The sequence below is a fragment of the Plecotus auritus genome, assembly GCF_963455305.1.
Source record: "Plecotus auritus genome assembly, chromosome: 1".
Lineage (NCBI taxonomy): Eukaryota > Metazoa > Chordata > Mammalia > Chiroptera > Vespertilionidae > Plecotus > Plecotus auritus.
This window is the reverse complement of record NC_137770.1, coordinates 105809951-105830421: the sequence shown is the minus strand read 5'-3', so window position 1 is coordinate 105830421 and position 20471 is coordinate 105809951. Positions and strand designations below refer to the sequence as shown.

General features: G+C 44.4%; 1 long non-coding RNA gene across 1 annotated transcript in view; it reads right to left on the bottom strand.

Annotated features, from left to right (window-relative positions):
- Positions 1–18184, bottom strand: part of LOC308253427 — a 94296-nt gene extending 76112 nt beyond the window's left edge. The window contains exon 1 of the long non-coding RNA XR_013961131.1: positions 17731–18184. This is a non-coding gene — a long non-coding RNA (uncharacterized lncRNA). The remainder of the gene's footprint in view (positions 1–17730) is intronic.
- Positions 18185–20471: the final 2287 nt, after the last annotated feature.

Here is a 20471-nt window from a genome sequence, read left to right as displayed (position 1 = left end):
AAAAATACATCCAAGACACATATAATCAAATTGCTCAAAACCAGTGATAAAAAAAATCTTAAAAGCACAGTTTAAAGGATACATCAGAGAGGAACAAAGATAAGAATGACAAAGCAGATTTAATGTCAAAAACAATGCAAGTGAAAAGGCAGTGAAGCAACATCTTTAAAGAACTGAAAGAAAAAAAACTATCAATCTAGAATCCTTTATTCAATCAAAATATCTTTCAGAAATTAAGGCTAATAATGACTTTATCAGACATAAAAAGTAGAAAGAATACATCATCAGCATTCGTGCAAACTAGAAATGTTTACAGGAAGTCCTTTTAAGCAGAAGGAAAATTATATCAAGTAGAAACATGAATATACACAAAGGAATGAAGAGATTGAAATTGGCAATTATCTAAGTAAATATATAATTTACTCTTTAAAAGAAAGTGACTTCTATAACAAAAATAATAACAATTTATGTGGAGTTAATTACATATGTAAAAGTAAAATGTATGACAAAAATAATACAAAGGTCAAAATGGAAGTTTATTATTATACTAGAGGCCCAGTGCACGAAATTCATGCATGGGGGGGTCCCTCAGCCGGGCCTGCACCCTCTCCAATCTGGGACCCCTCGGGGGATGTCCGACTGCCTCTTGCAATCTGGGACCACTGGCCCCTAACCGCTCGCCTGCCTGTCTGCCTGATCGCCCCTAACCACCTTTGCCTGCCTGATTGTCCCTAACCACCTCTGCCTGCCTGTTTGATTGCCTCTAATTGCTCCCCTACTGGTTGCCCCTCACTGCTCCCCGGCTGGCCTCTGCCTCGCCCTGCACCCAGGACCCAGGATTCCTTCCCTTTGGCCAGCCACAGGTACCCAGGACCCAGGCCGGCTTCGCCCGGGCCAGCTGCAGCTGCAGGGGACTGTGGGCAGACGGCTTCAGCTGGGCCGCAGCCACAGGCACCTGGGACTGCGGGGCGGGCGGCTTGTCCCTCTCCCAGGCCGCAGCTGCAGGTACTGGCACCCAGGACCGCAGGGCGTGGTGCTTGTCCCTCTCTCAGGCTGGGCCACAGGCGCAGCCGCTGGCACCCAGAACCCTGCAGTGGGCGGCTTGTCCCTCTCCCAAGCCACAGCCTGGCTGGTCCCCATTCCTCTCTTGCAAGCTCATTTGTGCCTGGCTGGACCCCATTCCTCTCTTGCAAGCTCATTTGTGCCTGGCTGGTCCCCATTCCTCTCTTGCTAGCTCATTTGTGCCTAGCTGGTCCCTATTTCTCTCTCCCCAGTGTTGAGTGTGAGCCATTAACGGTGTGAGGGCTTGATGACCACTTGCATATTAGCTCTTTATTATATAGGAAGGTTCTTATACTATATATAAAGTGGTATAACATCACCCAAGGTAGACTGTGATTAAAGATGCATACTTTAAATCCTAAAGCAACCACTAACATAACTACACAAAAATATATAGCTAATACCACTCAAAAGAGAAAGAATGGAATCATAAAAATACTCAACTAATACAAAAGAAAGTAGAAAACAAGAAGATAAAACACAGGAAAAATAGCTAGAGGATAGAATTCAAACTAATCTTACCAATAATTGCATTAAATGTAAATGGTCTAAATACCTGCAATTAAAAGATAAAAACTGCCATATTGTAAAAATTAAAGTAAGACCCTACTATTTACTAGGCAGTATATAAGCAAGAAATGCACTTTAATATAGTAGACATAAATAGGTTAAAAGTAAAATTATGAATAAAGAGATACCATACTAACACCTATCCAAAGAAAGCTAAAGTTCCTTTATTAATATCAGACAAAGATATTTTAGAGCAAAGAATATCATCTAGTATAAAGCTCATTTCATAATGATAAAGTGTTCACTTCATCAAGAGGACATAAGAATCCTAAGCATCTATTCATTTTAACAATCACGTTTCCAAATACTAGAAGCAAAAAATGCAAAAACAAAAAGTTCACAAGAATAGTCACATATTTTAACACTGCCCTCTCAATATATTAAACACAACAAATAGAACAAGCAGACAAAAGATCAGCAAATATATAAAAACTTGAACAAGATCCCCAGGTGATCTGCATACACATTAAAATTTGAGAAGCACTGTTCTAAACTACCCATAATGAGTAGACAATTGATAGTCAGGAGGTCAACTTTTGGGAAATTTTTCTTCTCACTTCTTACTGGTGTCATCTAATGCTCTTTTGTCTGGCTTCCAGGCTAACTAGGGATTAGAGGAGAAGGTATTTTCAGGAAAGCTAAAAAAAATAAAGAAATAAATCACAGAATTTAGAAACGGTAGAGTTGAAAGACGGCACTTATTCACCTTACAGACCTGGAAATAACACCAGCCCCACCAGACTTAAACTCCTTGAGATTAAGGTACTCATCTATGGAACTCTGCTAAGAGCTATAGTCAGTTAACATGTAGACAATGCCTTATACATAGCTTAACACATAATGCATGCTCAAAAAAAAAACCACATTAGTTTCCTTACTCCCAGCACTGACTAGTCAATGTGAACACTCCTAGTGGAGAGATTAACTATTTAGCACATCTGTTTGAATACTCCAAATAAGGATGGGGAAGGTCAAAATCTTCAACAAAGTATGCTGGTATCTCCTCCATTTCGGTCACTGAAAATTCTGAGACACCAGCCAATACTTTTCCTTCTAACCCTCGATGAAGAGCTTTACTTTATTTATGGTGGTAATTTACATTCTTCTAAGAGCTGTTGCCTTAGATGTCATAATGGATTTATAGAGAAAGGAGGAAGTTGGACAGCTTTATAATGAAGTTTTAAATTATGATACATCATAAATAACCATAACTAACTTTTTAAAAGATCCCATTGGAAAATCTCTATCACTTATTACTGACTCAATCAAATCAAGAGTGAAAAAACAGGGTTAGGAATTAGAAGATATGATTTCTAGGCCAGACCCTGTTACCTGCTTCCTTTATGATCTTACAGAAAAATTTTTCATTGGAGCTTTTTTTTTTTTTTCTTTACTCCTCACCTTAGGGCAGTGGTCGGCAAACTCATTAGTCAACAGAGCCAAATATCAATAGTACAACGATTGAAATTTCTTTTGAGAGCCAAATTTTTTAAACTTAAACTATATAGGTAGGTACATTGTTATTAACTTAATTAGAGTACTCCTAAGCTGGCCTTTGCTAAAAACTCAAGGGGCCAAAGAGCCACATGTGGCCCTCGAGCCTCAGTTTGCCGACCACTGCCTTAGGGTATTTTTTCCATTCGTGTTTTTTTAAAAACAGGAGTGTTGAGAAGAGGGGGAGGGAGGAAGGGAGGAGGAGGCGGAGGAGGAGGGGAGAGAGAGAGAGAGAGAGGTGAGAAAGGCACATGGATTGGTTGCTTCCCCTCAAGCACCTTGACCATATGGGGGATCAAGCCTGCAACCGAGGTACCAGGGAATCAAACACATGACCTGAGGTCTGAGGGCCAATGCTCACCACTGAGAAAATCAGCCAGGGCCTTGGAGCTTTTTAAGCCTTAATTCCTCATCTATAAGAGAACATACTTCAGTGAAAGATATTTTGAGTGATTATAGTCTTGGTTCCTCCTATTAATATAGAAAGTCAAGAGAAAACTGAAGGGGGAAAACTGTTCAATATCAAGCTACTATTTTTCTACTTTTTGGATTTATGTACTCAATATTGTGTCAGCAACCATTAGTTTTTAAAACTCAAAATTTCACAAACTATTACTGAAAAGGTTTACCTGAGAGTAATAAAGAAGTGTAGTAACAAAAATTAGTTTGAGTAACTCAGCCAATACTATATCAAAAAGCCCTAGAAATTAAAAAATTTTGGCTTAACATTGGCCCAAGCATTATCTAAAAACCCCGCTAAAAGAAAACAACGGCAACATTATACCCTAATAAAGCTGTGTTGTTGTTTTTTGTTTTTTTTTTAAAAAAAAAAAAAAAAGGAAGGAAAGGAGAAAGAAAGAAAGAAAGAAAAGAAAAGAAAGGAAGGAGATGGGGAGGAGGAAGTGACAGGGAGGGGGAGAGGGAGGAAAGGAGAGATAGAAAAGAAAAAGAAAGAAAAGATAGGAAGGGAAAGGGAGAGGAGGGAAGGGGCAGTGGCCTTTGGAGGATACACATATTAGAACAAAACTGATTTCACAAGTTGGACACAGAAGTGGGACAATCAATTCATTTACCAAAAAGCAGGTAAATACTAAATCCTATTCTCCAAACCTAACATGCACTAAAAAGCACTAAAAATTCCAACCCCAATTTGATAGTTTTATTCTTAAAATTGTATTACATTAGCTTCAAGCTGTACTTCTAAAATCCCCTAATACATGTGTGACCTTCAATGTGATATCACCACCATTTATTTATCAGCTTAGTGCACTGGGGAGTGGACATGACTTTAGAGTTGGAGGATCTCAATTTGAATCTCAATCCTGTCACCCATTAGATAAATGATTTTGCCAAGTCACTTCATTTCCATGAGCCTCAAAAGTGTTTCTCTATGAATTTGGAATAACACTACTCACATGGTAGTAGTGATTAAATGACATCAGAAATGTGAAAGGGACCAAGAGAGTGCCCTGCACATAAATGTGTTCAGAAATATCTACAAACCTGCATAAGCAATGGCTATTCATGAGGAATCATTTTCATTGTACTTTAACTGAAACTTCAGTATTCATCGTTAAAAAGGTATTACTCTTAGCAAGAGCTATTTGTCCCACCAGACTACTAATGATATTTCAAGTAATGATAATGACAATAACAATAATAGAAAAAGCCTCTTAAAGAGAAAAATTATCTTATACTATGAAATCTTTTTATCTTTTCAACTGTCTCCCCCCTCCTATCTATCCTGAAACTAAAAATATTCAACCCTCAGGCATCCTCATATTTGGTGATGATAGCTAATTCATTAGGTAAGCCTAAAAGCAATGGGAGGCAACTCTTCCACAGCTCATTAACTCTCCCCAGTTGCCCCTAGAATCTAAAACAATGAGAAAACTACTTGGAAAATATAGGATGAAACAGAAAAGCCATTCTTAGGTAACTATCAGCAATCCATGAGAATTTGGCAACCAAGAGGACAAAACAAAAGGCTTGGAGAAGAAAAAGGTCTGGGTGTTGTTTATGCAAACATAGCACTTAACTTGTTAAAGCCAACTTCTAACTGCAATGGGGAATGCTGGCAAAGAAAATGTATATTGGAAACTATGGTTATGGGGCAAAAGAAATATGCGTGGGTTTATAAAGATTAGTATTTCTATAATCAGATGAAGAATATTACTATTTAAACCTAGAACCAGTATCTGTGCTCAAAATGAAAGTGAGAAGTTTTCGACAAGTTTGCAGTTTCCTCTGAGTATTTTTTTTTAGAAGCCTAGACATTAGAGATGGAACTAATTTGTTCATAGAAAAAAAAAGTGCTTTCACTGCTTGCTGTCACTAACTTGTGTTTTCTTCCAAACTGTAACTGTGAGAACCAAGTATAGAAAACATGACACAAGATGACAGCTTTTATTTTTTTTAAGTGATGAGGAAGTCTTTTTTTTTAAAACACACAGATGTTGGGTTTATATAATCAACCAAAACATTTTTCTACCATATAATTTTCTTGTCAAGCATGTAATATGTTTTTTCCTATAAAATCAGTATCAGAAGTATATAATGATGATTTTTTTAACAGATAATTATAATTGGATAATTCTGAGATCAAAATGAAACATACACACACACACACACACATATGTAATCTTATTTAAAAGTCTTACATTAAATTCATTTTTAGAAATGGAATGGAAATGATCTAATGTTGCTTGAAGTAAATTCTCTCTAAACTTGAACTCTTGGCATATTTTTTTTTTCCAGAAATGCAGGTACTTAGCCTTATTCTTAGAGATTTTGGACTTAAAATCCAATGAACTAAAAGAAAATACAGTCTTTAAAGAAAGGCATGTTTACTTCCAAATTTTCAATCATGGGATTTCCTCATGTAGCCACAATTCAGGGGTAGAGGTCTGTCTTTCTACTTACACTGCTATCAAGAGCTGCATCTGCCCTCCCTGGTTTGGCTCAGTGGATAGAGTGTTGGCCTTCAGACTGAAGGGTCCCAGGTTCAATTCTGGATGGGGTCACACCCAGATAAAAAAGAGCTGCATCTGAATGAAGACATACAGACACAGCCCTAAAGCAGTACATACTTCCCAAAGTTTCTTCTTCAGCCACAGAGTGATTCACCCTGAAGAAAGCCACCCCTTGTCCTCACTGGTTCCCTCAGGAAGAAGGCAGGATCTTGCTTCCCTTTTGAGCCTCTTCTTACAATCCCAACGGGTCTGACCAGAAATATAGACTTGCAATCCTTATAAGGCAGAAAACGGGAGATAAGAGAAGGTTGGCTACACCTTGCTGGATGTGAAGAGGAGACTTAGAGCTGGTAAAGTGCGCACTGACCAGCTTCTGCTTGATGAGGAAGTTATTCTTCCCTCCAATGGGCCTGTTTCCTCACCCAAACAGATGAGAACAAGCAAGGCAGAAACCAGAGGCTATTGGCTACAATGCAATGCACCAAGAAAAGAGGCAGAGAGCTGTGGGGTACAGGCCCTCCTGGGTGACAATGAGCCTGGCAGTTTCTGCAAAGCTTAGCAAAGGGAAAAGAAAGCTTCTTTAGAAATACAGTTGGCAAAATACTGACTATAAAGGATCCTCCGAGAAAATGCTTAATTACAGACTCAAAGTCACTGTCTAGACTAGATGCCCATGTACCTTTGACCCTTGAACAAACAGTCTGAACTGCATGGGTCTACTTGTGTACAGATTTTTTTCCATAAATATAGTCGGCCTTCCATATACCCAAGGTTTCCACATTTCAGATTCAACAAACTTTGGTTGGAAAACAGTACTTTTGATCTGCAGATGGGAGCCTGCAGATGTGGAAGGCCAACTGTATGCATTGTTCTACATACAATTTTATATTTTGTTTTTTATAATAATTTTTTAATATATATTTTTATGGATTTCGGAGAAGGAGAGAGAGATAGAAACATCAATGATGAGAGAGAATCATCGATGGGCTGCCTGCTGCATGTTGCCTGCTAGGGATGGAGGCTGTAAACCTGGTCATGTGTGCTGACCTGGAATAAAACAGTGACCTCCTAGTTCATAGGTTGAGACTCAACCACTGAGCCATGCCAGCCAGGCTCTAATAAAGACAGAATATGCAAATTGACCATAACTCTGCAACAAAGATGGCAGCGCCCACAGCCAATAAGGAAGGAATATGCAAATTGACACGACAAGGCGAGAGACAGAAGGCAGCTTTGGGCCGGAGCGAAAGCGGGAAGGCGGCTCTGGCCCTGAGCGAAGGTGGTGCTGGCAGCCAGGGGAAGAAAGGCCTATTCTTGCACAAATCTTCGTGCATTGGGCCTCTAGTTTTATATAAGGGACTTGAGCAACCATGGATTTGATATCCACAGGGGTCCTGGAATCAATCCCTCACAAATACTGAGGGATGACTGAGGAGTCAAAAGTTATAGTCGGATTTTGGACTGTGCAAGGTTCCAGCACCCCACACCCACATTGTTCAACAGTGAACTGTATATCCTTTATATGACAGTGGCATAGTCTAGATGCCTACTGCACATCCTTTACACAACAAGGCCCTCCAGCTTCCTTCTTCCTTCATTACATTTACTGATGGAGATGGACAAAGCAAGAAAATAAACCTAGAAAGATACTGATGCCTTATCTTATTTACTGCATAAGGTTTATGACTTTGGACCTGAATTAAAACCTAGGTTCTACTTATTACCTTACCTCATTTGAGGTACTTAACCTATCAAGGCTTCCACTTATACGATCCTGCTGATTAGAGAGGTATAGCATGCCAAACCCTCAGCACAGGGCCTGGCATATGTTACAGTCACTCCATGATGCTGCTCTCAGCACCCTCACCATCACATCCTGTGTCTCTTCACTCCTGGAATATACCTCCATCACAATACTGGTGACACTGTCCTATGTTTTTGTGATTACAAATATCTCTCTATGTAGGGAAGCATGGGACTTGGTTGGAAAGTCTGTAAGGAGGATTCTCCAAAAGGTTGGGGCCTCTTAGGGGGACCCTGCAGAAGGTGGCAGCCCCTGCCTTGACTTTTCCAAAAAAGTCTGAGCCCCTGGGTGTTTTGCTGGAATCTCTATGTTTTGTCTTTAAACCCAACCTTGTAAAAGCATGTGCTTTCTCAAGGGTACTTACCCTGCTGATTATATCTAGAGGTTAATTTTAGTTCAAGCTGCTTTTACAATAAAAGCCTAATGAGGCAAGCAATCGAGGCTGTTTTGGTTTCTAAAGCCAAACAGTCCCTTAGCCTTCTCTTTCACGGAAATGTGTGTCAGAGTAATCTATTCATCCATCACTCAGGGTCTGCTGGTCAGCCCCGGCATCTCTAGATTGTATGCTCCGTGAGACAGGACTCGTTCTATAGTTTCTTTTTTTATTTTTACTTTTTAAATTTTCTTTATTGATTAAGGTGTTACATATGTGTCCTTATTCCCCCATTACCTCCCCTTATCCTCCCCACTCATGCACTCACCCCCCTGTTGTCTATGTCCATTGGTTAGGCTTATATGCATGCATACAAGTCCTTTGGTTGATCTCTCCCCTTTACCCCCACCCTCCCCTACCTTCCCTCTGAGGTTTGATGGTCTGATTAATGTGTCTCTGTCTCTGGATCTGTTTTTGTTCATCAGTTTATGTTGTTCATTATATTCCATAAATGAGTGAGGTCATATGATATTTATCTTTCTCTGACTGGCTTATTTCACTTAGCATAAGGCTCTCCAGTTCCATCCATGCTGTTGTAAATGGTAAGAACTCCTTCTTTTTTACTGCTGCATAGTATTCCATTGTGTAGATGTACCACAGTTTTTTAATCCACTCATCTGCTGATGGGCACTTAGGCTGTTTCCAAATCTTAGCTATGATGAATTGTGCTGCTATGAACATAGGGGTGCATATATCCTTTCTAATTGCTGTTTCTAGTTTCTTGGTCATTCTATATTTTCAGTACAAACATGCACTCACCATGTGGTTAACAAATGTTTGCTGAATAAAAGAGTAAATGAATGAATAGTCTATGCGATTACTTTCTTTTCTTGTTTTTATATAATTCCAACTTTAAAAACCTTTCTTCTGATGTTGTTATAGATGGACAACTAAACTTGGTGACCACATCAAGATCCTGCTAAAATACCAATTAAAGAATGTTGCTGATACAATGAATCCTTGTTCTGTGTGAGTTAAAGTCTATACTAACTGGGGCAAGACAACTGGGCTCCCTCATAATTGGGAAGTTCAAGAGCCAAATTCCATTTTGGCACAGGTAACAATCTTTTCACTTTTTTCAGAACTTAAAAAAAGAAGAGCCCTGACCAGTGTAGCTCCATTGGTTGGATATCATCCCATGTTACAGGTTTGATTCCTGTTCAGGGCACATGCCTGGGTTGTGGGTAGGAGGCAGACGATCAATGTTTCTTTCTCACTTCAATGTTTTTCTCTCCCTCTCCCATCCTCTCTCTCTAAACATCAATTTAAAAAAAAAAAAAATCTTAAAAAAAAGGCTTTGGTGTAAATTAACACATACACACACACACAAAAAAAAAAAAAAAAAATCAGAAAAGAGAAATTTCCATGCAGTGATTAAGTACCAGGTGGGATTGACCAGTATCTCAAGGCAAACATTCTGGCTGGAGCCTCACCAGGTCTGTATGTTATCCCTGCCGCTCTGGCTCAAGGCAGGCTGAGAACATCCTTTCCCACTGCTTCCAATAGCCAACCTGCTCCAATCCTGACCCTGAGGGTGCCCCTCCATGTTCAAAGCTATGGAAAGAAAAATAAAGATTCCTTTATCAAAGTTCTCACATTTCTTCAGTATTTTCTCATGGACACAGGATCCTTATTGGGAAAGTAGTGACCCAGTGCATGGATTCATGCACATTGAAAGGAAATTAATTAGAAGGTGGCCGGTGGGGCGAGACTGGGCGAGATGGGCTGGACACACCCTGGAACCAACCTCCTGCGGTCCCTCCCTGGCCACACAGCTCAAAGGGCATCTGTGGAGTGAATGGGGTTCCCTCCGGCAGGTGGGGTCCCTCGGCCTGGCCTGCGGGGATTGGGCCGAAACCCACTCTCTGACATCCCCCGAGGGGTCCCAGAGTGTGAGAGGGCACTCTGCAAAGTTGCTACAAATGCAAGTGGGCAGTAAACCAGATTCAGGGCCGACAGCGCCCCAGCAACAACATAACCCACGCGCGGCCCTGCGAGGAATCGGGCTCCCTCCTCTCTGGTTCCAGGGTGCATCACCCAAGAACCGCCACTGCCAAGTCACTGCAGCTCAGCAGCTCTTGCGTTGAGCGTCTGCCCCCTGGTGGTCAGTGCGCATCATAGCTACCATTGGATGGACACTTAGTCTTTTATATATATAGATACCCCAGATGAGCCTCTGGAACAAATGCCTCAGCACAGTGTTAATACAACCAATCACTCATAACTTACATGCAAGCCAGAGTGGCCACAAAGTACAAGCTGCCTCCCAAGATCTTTCAGAAATAAAATTTTTTTTATAAGAAGAAGAAAATGTTAATTCTGCTCTGTGTGTGTACAATTTCCATTTGCAAGGGAAAGGTTATCCAAAAACAAGCTCATGGTTCAGTTACTTTCCAGGTACTGCCATGTGAAAGGAAAGCCAAAATAAATTTCAAACCCTTTTCCCCAAAGTTCAGGCTTTTGAAATGCCCTGACCTGACCAGCTTCAAAACTGGTGTATCCAAGTTTCAATTCCAAAGAACAGTATTTTTAAAAGCAAAGTTTCCTCTAAATAAAAACTGTGACAGAGTATTATCCTAATTATTATACCCAGTGCAAGTGGCAGCCAAACAGGACTGGCTCCGGATCACACCTGCAAATTGTTGAGAGGAACAAATAAGGCAGAAAGGATCTACTTCTTAAGAAGCACTGTCAAAAATGGGAGGAAGCATTATATATTTGAAAGCAGATAAGGGAGCAAATCTTAAAAGTTCTCATCACAAGAAAAAAGTTTGTAACTGTATGTGATGATGTATGTTAACTAGACTTATTATGGTGATCATTTTGCAATATACACAAAGATCATCAGATTATTATGCTGTATACCTAAAACTAATATATGTTATATGTCAATTATACCTCAGTGAAAAAAATAAGAGTGGTAAAAAGGGGGTGTGGGGAGGAAGAGAGAAAGAAAGAGCAGGGGCCCTGGATAGAAAACAAAGACACAAGACACATTCTGGAAACGCAGGGAAAGTGCAGGCACAAAGGGACAGCCCGATCAGCCAGAAGAAAAGCTGACAGAAGTGAACAGAAAAAACAGCAAGTGGGAAAACCTACCCCGTGTCAAAAAGCAGGCTGGAGGGTGGGGGAAAGCAATTAAACACCAATGACAGATGGAGATAAGGGCATCCAAGGCAAAGCGTCCATCCGTAAGACACTTGAAACCAATGACTGCCAGGAGGTGACTGGGCGAGCAGCAACAGACAAGGAGCAGGCAGGGCAGCATGACAGAGGGAAAATAATAAAGGGTCTTAGAATGAGGAAGAAGCTGCCAAAGTTAGGGGGCAGGAGGGGGACTGTCAGGGTGTGTGTGAGGAACAGGACAATGGCTGCACAACTAGTATTAGAAAAGACCTAAAAACAGGAGGGCCCTCTACTGCACCACAAAGCTCATCACCTCTTAGAGGTTTCTAACCTCTACTGAGCACGATGTTGAAGGGACAGGATGGTCCCCATTACCAAGGGGTGTTGGCTCATGTTTCAACTGTCCCCCTTGTGGAAAAGACAATAGTAAACTCTGACCATCCATCTATAGCTGACATCCATCAAGAATTGTGTAGCATTCCAAACTATTAACCAAGAATAAACACCTTGATGAAATAAATGTGAGGTCATCTTCTGAAAGGTGCTGGCTGGAAAATGGATCCCATAGCCATTGTTGGGCCTCTGTGTATCTGTGTGTATGCCTGTGCGATGGGAAGGAGGGGTCCATGTGTTAGAAAGCTGGCAGTTGCACTGGAGAGCCAAGACTTAAAAACGTAACATGATCAATGAGTGAACTAGTAAAACGCACAAGAAGTATAATAAGAAACAGTTATCTCAGTGAGGAGCCCAGTGAGGACCACTGCCGTCCACACGCACAGTGAAGCTCAGCAAGGAGGTGACTCAGCTTCTCTAGATTTAAGTTGATCCTTCCGAGATCCTGGCTGCAAGAGTGCTGAGTTTTGAGTCAGACTTACATGCTAATCCTAGCCCAGGCAAGGTGCTTAGGTGCCAAGCCTCAGTTTCCACTTCTGCAAAACAGAGCCCATCAACCCTGAGAGCCTAACAGAGTTCTTGAGTCTCAAATGGAAATGCCAGTAAAACCAATGAAAGCTGAAACACTGTGAAAATCTCATGTCACTGTGCAAAACAGATGAGGTAAAAGATACATGAACGTGTAAATGGAGCCCAAAAGGGATTAAAGGGTTTAAAATTGTGGGTCTAACTCAGCAACTGTGAGTAGCTGGGGATCTGAAGCAACAGCAGTTTCCAGTTCAAGAGCCTCTAAGAATTAGCTGAGACTTAGAGTCAGAGGGTCTTACACATGTCCAAGTGATTATGACTTATTGTATAACCTCTTCTAGAACAAAGGAATGGAAGCTGACTGAATTCCCATAAAGCTCTATGATTTATGCTGTATCTTCTAGAGATCATTTATTCACAGTCATTCAGACTAATTAGAAGGGCAAAATACATTAGAGAGCTGGGCGGGAGTTCTGGGACAGGGAGGCTGAGGTAGGGACCGGGGTCTCCATGCAAAACACAAAGCCCTCTCTTTTCAGTACAAATACTCACAATTTGATAAACCACATAATGCTTCTTCTCTCTTTCTGTACCCAGACTCTCCTTCTCGATTTTTACTGGCATGTCAACTTGTAACTCAGATTTTATTTGAGCTGACAAGACTACACCACCAAAATTATTACCAAAAAAAGTGCCTGAAGAGGTAATTGCACACAAAAGTGCTGCCTCTGTGTCAGCCCTCCGGTGCTATTCATTTAAGTCTGTTGTTTGTCAGCTGTGAGTCCTTCTGGGGCTGGGCCTAAGCCCTTACTTATCTACAGAGTTCTTCAGGCCTGCAGCACTGTAAACACTCAGCAAAAGATTCTCTCAATTAATCCAAGAGCCAAATCACCTTGGATAAGTGAAAACTGCTTAGAAACTCAAGTTTTCTTATGGATAAGACAAGGGGTGTGGACAAAGTACCTTCTAACCTCCAACTCTAACAAATGCAAAATAACCTAATCTTCTGAAAACAAAAAGGCAATGTCTAGACACACATTGTAACTTTTATACACTTCATGCAATAGAAAAATGTGTATCACTAAACCTGATTCATATGGCCATTTAAAAAAACACACAGCTTAATTTTAATATTAGACCCACTTCTTGATTAGTCAATGAAATACAAAAGCAGCCTAGGTTTTAAATATGGAAAAACTATACATGTTGGTTATCCTTAAAAAATTTATTCAGAAAAATATATTAATTCTGACATTTATTTTTAAACCTTCTCCCCTGACAGACTATATCTAGAATACCATTGACATAACAAAAACAAATAGACTATTTAAAATGGCTACAGTTTAACAAAGGTGTTTGGATTTTTACCTTCTTTGGTTACTGCACAAAAGCAGCAAATGTAAGTACAGTTGCCACAGCAGCTGGCAAGTTCTTCCATATGGGAAGAAGTTTGTGGAACAGCTGGGGAATGCAAGATGCTCTTCAACAAGCTGCCTGTTCATCTTTCTACAATGGAAGAGACAACCCAGGGCAGGTTTGGTGCATGCCCTGCAGCTGCTTTCTTCCCAGTGGGAGCTCAACAAGTACCTACAAATGAAGTGAGATGCACAAAAGCAGGGACCTTGCTCCTAACCCTTTGCATACTGTCATTTGGTTACTCAACCAGCTCATTTTCCAGTGTGGCAGAAAGCTATATTTTGCATCCAAGTGTAAAACTGATATAGGCTTTAAATGGCAATCCCTCCCTGTGCTTGAGTGCTATGCACTTCTTGGTGACAACTTTCATGATCCGTTGGTGCTTAAGGACATTATAACATTTTCAGTACTTTAGTCCAGGATTGTTTAAAAGATAAATGCAAAAATAAAATCAAGAATTATAAAACAGCAGTGGAAAAGGTCTTTCAAAAACAACTTGACATATCAAAAGAAAACCATTTTTCCACCTGTATTTGCTAAACGGAAAAGCATTCCAGTTTTGTAACACATGAAATAGCTATACTGTCTGTTGACTAGTTTCGCTTAACTGAACATAGATGTGTCTTTTTGTCACCTTCCAAAAGTTAGTTTAGCGATTTTCAGATCGCACATAGTTTACTTTATTTGAGCAAATGTTTTTGAAATATTATCTCAAACTCTCCTCCCTTCGCTATCAATTTGGTGGCTCACCTTTAAACCAAGACTGCCAGCATAATTTTCACAGAAGCTGATAATTTTCTTTAGTGTTATAAATGGCTAGTAAATGAGCAAGGAGAATACTTGTTTCCTTTTCTCCAGTTTGTTTGATTTGGGTTGTGTGTGTTTTTTTAAGTCCTATCATCTTGGTCATTAGAATACTGGCTTCAAGTTTAAAGGAAAGAGAAATGACTGCAGGGGTGGCCACAAAATGACACAGTTGTAAAACTCAGAGGAGAGTTCTACAGTTCCTTGTAAATTCCTTGGGCAACTAGACAAAGTTTTCCATCACTGCCAACCGCCCCCATCACCACGACCACTTTCTGACGAGAAAGAATCACTAACTGCACTACACCGCAGTGTTAATGAAGAAGAAAAGGGAGCTCAAGACAAGTGTCCACCATTTCACTTTTTTCGCTGAGGGAAGGAAGAAAAAGAGTCTGTTCATAAACACTACTAAAAGCCAGGTGCACGAAATTTGTGCACGGGGAGGGGGAGTGTCCCTCAGCCCAGCCTGCAACCTCTCCAATCTGGGACCCTTCGAGGGATGTCCGACTGCCCATTTAGTCGGACATCCCTCTCACAATCCAGGACTGCTGACACCCAATCGCTCAACTGCCTGCCTGTCTGATTGCCCCTACCTAACTGCTTCTGCCTGCCAGCCTGATCACCCCCTAACCACTCCCCTGCTGGCCTGTTGCTCCTAACTGCCCTCCCCTGCTGGCTTAGTTCCCCCCAACTGCCCTCCCCTGCAGGGCTGGTTGCCCCCAACTTCCCTCCCCTGCCGGCCTGGGTCCCCCCACAACTGTCCTTCCCTGCAGGCCTGATCACCCCTAACTGCCCTCCCTTGCAGGCCTCGTCCCTCCCAACTACCCTCCCCTGCAGGCATGGTCCCCCCCAACTGCCCTCCCTTGCAGGCCTGGTCCCCCCACAACCGCTGTCCCCCGCAGACCATCTTGTGGCGGCCATCTTGTGTCCACATGGGGGTGACCATCTTGTGTGTTGGAGTGACGGTCAATTTGCATATTACCTCTTTCTTATATAGGATGGTTATTAGTGAAAATGTGTTGAGCAGCCACACAGCTTGAAACCAGAAGTTATTATATCACCTCTATCTTAGAAGGGCAAACTGAAGCTCAGAGAGGCTGAGCAATTTGCCCAACATGACAGAGCTACAAAGGGTGCAGATGGCATTTGTAGCTGGCTGTTCGGACTTCAGAGGATTGCCCTCAGTCACCATGCCTCGCCACCTCCACAACTGATGACACTGCACTAGGACATTCCAAGTCACAGACTGTCATTCCAGACTTCAAACAACATATTTCCTTAAACATTCCACCTTAAGTACATGCAAGATAATACCAACGTCCCATACCATATACTTGAGCTTGATAACGGATAGAGGTGTGTGAATAACACCATGTTCTTAGAAGCCTAAAAGGATTTTTGGAGTTTTAACTCATCAGGCAGTTAAGGTTGGCCATATTTCCAAGGCAAACGTCACTTAATTTTAAACACATATTGAGAAGATGGCAAAGTCACACAGTTTTAACAGGGTGGGAACTACAGGCCCTTGGGGCAGGGAAGGCAACAGAGCTCAGTGCTTGTAGAGTTCCAACCCCAGGCCCACCTGCCTAAGGAGACACCACATAAAGTAAAGGACAGCTATTTCTGACTCTCTTTGCAGTTGTCAGATAATTCTAAGGGTTTTAATTGTCTTCATATACCCGAAGCATTAAACTAAGATTGTTTTACTTGAGGCACTGGCCCTAACAAAAGCAAGCAATATGTGAAGAGTCAGTCTAACCCTAATGCCTAATATCAAACCCAACTTAGGGTGACAGCAAATACCCCCACTCTTCCATCAGCAATCCACAAAAATACTTTTCAGGAACACCCTTTGGCAAAGACTGGGGTGAGCAAACAGGAAGTACTTTTTGGAGGAGGACAGACCCTGGATCCTATAAATATCTTTAAACCTCAGTTTCCTCATTGTAACAGAAAGAACGAACCCCTTTGGAGGAAACTGTGAGGTTTAAGAAAGAAAGGTGACGAGCCTTCCAAAGTGTACTTGTAAGATCCTCTTGTATTTTAGGCTCTTCAGACAAACCAGTTTCTGCATTTTCCCTACTACAGGAGAAGGGAGTGGCGGCAGATAAAACAAATAAATTCTATCCATTGATACGGAGGGATAATATTTCACACCTGAGCAGAGGACCCTGGGTTTCCCTTCAGCAGCACCTCCTCTCTGCGTCCAGCTCCGTGATGTCTGGCGCATGGTGGAGAGGAGAGACTGCCCTGCCATTTCAGTGTCAGTACTTGTGCATGTGCTGGGGGTTGTACAGTTACCAACACTCGTGGAAAACAAGGAGCTCTCCTAATTTCCCCTGCAGTCCTCTCCCTTCTTGGGAACTTCCAATGGCAATGAACTGTCAGACTTCACCAGAGCTGTAATGCCTGCGCCAGAGTGCTTAACCCCGCACCTGACCCAGACTGCGGCCTGGACTGGAGCCTGCCAGCCGCTAACTCACAGTAATGCAATTACCGCCTCCAGGAGCTCCGCTCAGGGTGCCTGGGGCTGCTGGCAGTCACCTGGGACTAAACAACTCCCTTCGGGGAGCCCGCACGCGTCCAGAATCTGCAGGGAGGGGTGTGGGCCGCGGGAAGACTGGGCCCGCGCGGCGCTAGAAGTTCAAAATTGCGCGCGACCCTAGGACCTGGAGGAGAGATACTGGGGCCACGGCGGCTCTCGCCACTCGCCCGGAAAGGAAACAGGCGATGTCGCAGTTCTGAACACACGCACGCCTGGCTGCCCCCTGTCCCGCCCCTCCTCCCCGCGTAACGGGCTGCGGGGCTAACTTCCCGAAACTCGGCAAAGGGAAACCCTGGCCTCGTTGACTCCTCCGGGCTGCGCGCGCCTGGGCGCGCCGGGACGGAAGTGGATGGGAGGAGTGGCTGCGCAGCGCCTTTGTTACCAAGCTCGGGGACCCTGCGGGCCGCTGGGAGCACCCTCAGCCGCGTCCCGGGGATTGGCCAGCCCTCCCAGCCCGCCGTGGTAAAACTGACCCCACACCGGCCCCGGAGAAGAGCGCGCACCTCGTGTCCTAGCGTCGCCAGCCTTAACCCTATGCTGCGTTCCCTGCCCCTTGGCCACCGCGTGGAGGGACGTTCCTCACCTTCCCGAGCTTTCCCCAGCCCTCCGCTGGGCAGAATCACCGCTTCCCGCCGACAGCTGCTCGCCAGCCCCGACTTCTCCACAGCGCCACGGTGCCAGCCCGACTTCTCCACAGCGCTACCACCACTCCCCGCCTCCTTTCTCAGAGCAAGGAGCGGTCCCGTCTCCGGGTGATTCACTGTGCTCCTCACCTGGAGGCTCGGCGAGTCCCCTCCCTCTGCCGGCCCGCGCGACCATTGGGCGCTGGCGCCCTCTGCCGGGTCACCAAGGGGGGGCACCCTGGCGACAGCGAGGCAGAGGGGTCGGAAACAAGGAGCCCAACCAAGTGCGAGGAACCCCGCGCCTCCCACCGCAGGGCACCCTTTCCCGAACCGGGGTCGGCGCGCTGGGCTCCTCCTGAGCCGCTAAGCCCAGGCCGGAGCCAGACACTGCGCCCCAAGTCACTCATTTGTGCCCCGAGTCGCCCCACTCGGCCCCGCCTCTAGGGGTGTCCTGAGGAAATCGCGATGACTCGCGTACGCTCGTCTTGTTTTAAAACACTGTAAAGGCAGTTGTGCTGTGTGCAAAGGAAGTTTGTGTCTTGTATCTCAGTAGCCCTCTTCTGCCCCAGTGAGAGGCTCCTAGGGGAGGGCGGTGGCACGGGTCCTCACACGGGTCCTAGGACTAGGAAGAGGGTTGCAGCGAGGTCCGAGGTCCCTGGTGGAGCAGAAGGTATGCCTTAGGGTTGGAGGCCGGGCCGGCCGGGAGGAGTGGGTCCGGGTAACTGGCTCTTTCATCAGAGTAAACACCCCCGGACCCGCCCCCAAAGTCCTGAGTAAAACTTTGGAGGGAACCAGGTTGGTGGTTCTGTCACGGAGCGCTTCCACACACACCCCAACGGAGCGACCCCACTCACCTACTCCGCGCGCCGCGGAAGAGCCTGAGCTGCGCCTCCTCCCAGCCCACCTGCTGGGCAGGCCGCCTGCACGAAGTTCCCCGCGGTGACGAAGGGGGCGGCTCTGCCGAGGGCGGACACTCACGGGGTAACCTCGGCGACGGTGGCGAGTCACCGCACTACCTGGCTCTCGGCGAGGGCCCCAGGAGAGTCTGCCTGGCCCCAGTCACCACAATTGCGGGAGCAGAGCAAGTTGCGAGGCTGGTCTGGCGCACCAGGCACCCCCCTCCCGGACTGCGGGCGCAGGAGTCCTGCGCGGCGGGCGGCGCCGGGTATTAATTGTATCGCCTTGGGTGTCGGCAGCCGGGCGCTCTGAGTGGCTCGGAGAGCGGGCCAGGCGGGCCGGCCCGCGCCACCCACCCCTCGGCTCACGCCCGCGCGCACGCGCTCCGGCGCCCCGGCGCCCCGGCTCCCCGGCTCCCGGTTCTCACCCGTGGCAGCCGCGCCGCTGCCTGGAGGCTGGGGGGCGCCGCTCACCTTAGAGACCCCGAGCGGCCGCGCTGTGCCCAGTGGCTCTGCTAGGTATAAAACCCACCGAGGTGTTAGAACTTTGGAATCCTTCGCGCTCCTGGCCCAGTTGTCAAGGAGACCACTAACAACCGTGAAAAAAGTCACGTCACCCTCCCAACTGGTCTTGACAGGGACCATACCCTATCTCTGTGTTTCTCACAAATTAAACTTTAACTGATCAGAATCGCTTAGATTTGTTAAAACAGATTGCTGCCAACTCCCAGCCATCCCCCCTTCCTGTTTCTTTAATCAAATCCTCAAGGGCCGGGAGAATTTGAGTTTCTAAAAGGTTCCCAAGATTTGTGGAGTACTTGGTAATTTGCTAAGCAGTAGACAAATTTAAACATGTTAAATCCACTTGTGCTACTTGTCTGTTTCAGTAGGTAGTGTTCACTTTTAATTTCCAGCCCTTTCTTCTTTTCCTCAGAATGTTAAACTCTTTCATTTTTCCTCTTGAGGATACACCAAGCTTATGTATATAAGCCCCCATCAAAAAAAAATGAAAGGTGAGGAGTGTATTAGCCTGTTGGGGACTAGAAATCCAAGATCAAGGTATCAGCAGGGTTGATTTCTTCTGAGGCCTCTCTCCTTGGCTTGTAAGTAACATCTTCTCCCTGTCTTCACATGGTTTTCCCTTTGTGTGCATGTGTCCAAAATCTCCTCTTCATGCTAGATTAGGGCCCACCCATATGACCTCATTTTAACTTGATCACCTCTTAAAAGACCCTACCTCCAAATACAGTCACAGTCTGAGGTACTGGAGTTAGGACTTCAACAGATGAATTTGGGGGGCACACAACTCAGCCCATAACAGTAAGCTTCATGGTCCCTAAGATCGTAGAACAGAAATTGAACTTCTGCCTTCCCCATTCTCTCCTCCATCCCTATGCCCTCCACTAAAGTCTGAGCTGTGGACTGGCACAAAGACAGTCAAGTGATTCGATTTGGAAGGACTTAAAATTTCGTAAAGAGCCCTGACTGGTATGGCTTAGTTGGTTGAGCATCATTTCATGTACCTGAGAGGTTATAGGGTTGGATTCCCAGCCATGCCACTGGCTCCATTCTCAGTAGGGGAGGGGGGAGGAGTTCTGGGAGGCAGCCAGTCAATGTTTCTCTCTCCCCCTCTCCCTTCCTTTCTCTCTAAAATCAGTAAAAAACTTATTTTTTAAAATCTCATAAAGAAACAGCCCTCACTACTCAGTTTATGATCCTCTGGAAGACAGTAGAACAACACTCCAATTTGCAAAAATATTAGGACTCTGTCAGGAATTTGGGACCCCTACCCAGCAAACATTTCA